Below are 2,500 nucleotides of genomic sequence, written 5' to 3'. Positions count from 1 at the left end.
CAGGATCTTTGTGTTGCAGTGCAAGATTTTTTCCAATCAGGGCAGCTTCTAAAACAGATTAACCATTCTATCATCGCACTGGTGCCGAAATCTGCTCATGTTACTACAGCTAGTGACTTCAGGCCCATTTCCTGCTGTAACGTTGTTTACAAAATCATTTCAAAAATCCTAGCTGACAGATTGGGGCATGCTCTTGATGGCATCATCAGCCCCTTGCAAAATGCTTTCCTAGGTGGTCGTCGGATGGCTGATAATATTAATCTTTTGCAGGAGCTTCTTAGGCAATATGAAAGGAAAAGAGCCTCCCCTAGATGCCTTATAAAAATTGATTTCAGGAAAGCCTTTGACTCAGTCCAATGGACATTCCTACGGCAACTACTTCTTCTCCTTGGCTTCCCTGCTAGATTTGTTCATCTGGTGATGACTTGCGTGGAAACAGCTTCATATTCAGTGGCTGTCAATGGGGAGCTGTTTGGGTTTTTCCCTGGTAAATGTGGGGTGCGGCAAGGGGATCCCCTGTCGCCATATTTATTCATCACTTGCATGGAATATTTCACTAGGATGCTCAGCTTAGTATCCCAGAATCCTTCATTCCATTTCCACCCGAAATGCAAGCCCCTTGGCATTACCCATCTTTCTTTTGCTGATGACGTTATGCTGCTATGCCGAGGGGATAGGTGTTCAGTTCAAATTCTCCTCCAGCAACTAGTGCTCTTCGTGCAAACATCTGGCTTGGATATCAATACTTCCAAATCGTCCATTTATTTTGGTGGTGTTGCTGTAAGTCTGAAGCAAGCCATTTTGCTAGACACTGGCTTCTCTGAAGGCTCCTTTCCTTTCAGGTATCTTGGTGTGCCTCTCAGCCCACACAGGCTTCTTGCAAGTCAGTTCTCACCGCTTCTCCACAAGTTAGAAGCAACTATTCAAGCATGGGTGGGTAAACATCTTACATACGCTGGTAGGCTGGAGCTTATTAAGTCAGTTTTATATGGTATGGTGCAATTTTGGGTTAGCATTTTTCCTATGCCATGTGCTGTCATCAGACAAATTACCTGTCTCTGTCGAAACTTCCTGTGGACAGGAGATATATGCCGAAGTAAGTCTGCTCTTGTGGCATGGAAAACGGTTTGCCTGCCAAAGAATGAGGGAGGATTGGGTCTGCTTAATATTCAAATCAGTAACAACAGTTTCCTTGCCAAACAGCTCTGGAACATCCACCAGAAGCAGGATTCCATCTGGATACAATGGATACACCACTACTATTTACATGCCAACTCCATTTGGAATGTTCAGATTCCTAAAGCTTCATCACCACTGTGGAAGTCTATCGTTCTTCTCAAGAACCAGCTTGTCCAGAGCTATGGGAGTCATCTAGTAGTCATTGATCTAATGGCCGACTGGGAGCGGAGAGAAGGTGGATTTACTTCTAATGCCTATGCTTCTCTTAGGCCCCAAAGTTCAGCTGTTCCATGGGAGAAGATAGTTTGGGAGCAATGGTCTCTGCCCAGATGCAACTTCATATTGTGGCTAGCTATGCTTGGGAAGCTCCGAACCAGAGATAGACTGAGGTTCATTCCCACTGACACATTTTGCACCTTTTGTACACAGGAAGAGGAGAGCCATGGTCATTTGTTTTTCGGTTGCACTTGGACATCTTCTCTTTGGAACAAGGTTAAAGCCTGGCTGAAATTAAACAAGCGTATGGCCACTCTCAAGAGTGCAGTGAGAGGTTTGCCTTCAAGAAAGAAGAATTTAGAGGCAAGAATGCGCAGAGCCTCTCTCAGCATGATAGTATACTTGATATGGGAGGAGAGGAACAAAAGAATTTTTGAGGGCAAGAGTACCTTACCTGACCTTGTCTTTCGGAAATTCCAAATTCTTTTCTTCATGGTTCTGCATTTCCACGAGAAAATTCACACACCCATTAATGTTGCCTGGTGATCTCTCTTTTGGATGTGATAACAGTGTTGTGCCTCTAATGGCAGTAGTCGTGATCCTGCTGCTTTGGCTTCTCTGCTACAGCTCCTAATGAGTTTCTTGTTTTGTAGTTTTCACGTGCATGGTTGCACTGGCTTTTTGCTGTCTGATTGACTGCATTTCCATGTCTTACTGTTGCTCTTTTTGGCTGGTCTTTGTTTGTGTTTGCTGCATGGCTGGTTGCCTCTCCACGTCTCTGCATGGCGTGTTAAATGCTGGAAGGCTGCATCTCCTTAACTGCATGGCATGCTCTGCTGTCCTATGATTGGCTGCATCTCCTTAGCTGCATGGTGCTTCCACGTCCTTTCATCCAGGAGTCAAAGTTGGCTGCTGCTTTTGGCTGGTTGAGAGGTGGACGTGCATGGCTCATTTTTTTGCAGGGTCCCTGCATGACTTTCCATTTAATTTTGCTGAGTGGGAGCTTCTGATTGGCTATGGTTTGTTCTCTGAATGTGATGATGAAAGGGCTTTACCTACCTTTGCATGTGGCCTTATTTGCTTGGCAATTCTGCTGTTGGCTGGT

This window comes from Populus nigra, chromosome 2 (genome assembly GCF_951802175.1).
Source record: "Populus nigra chromosome 2, ddPopNigr1.1, whole genome shotgun sequence".
NCBI classification, from domain to species: Eukaryota; Viridiplantae; Streptophyta; class Magnoliopsida; order Malpighiales; family Salicaceae; genus Populus; species Populus nigra.
Note: the sequence above shows the minus strand (reverse complement) of the source record.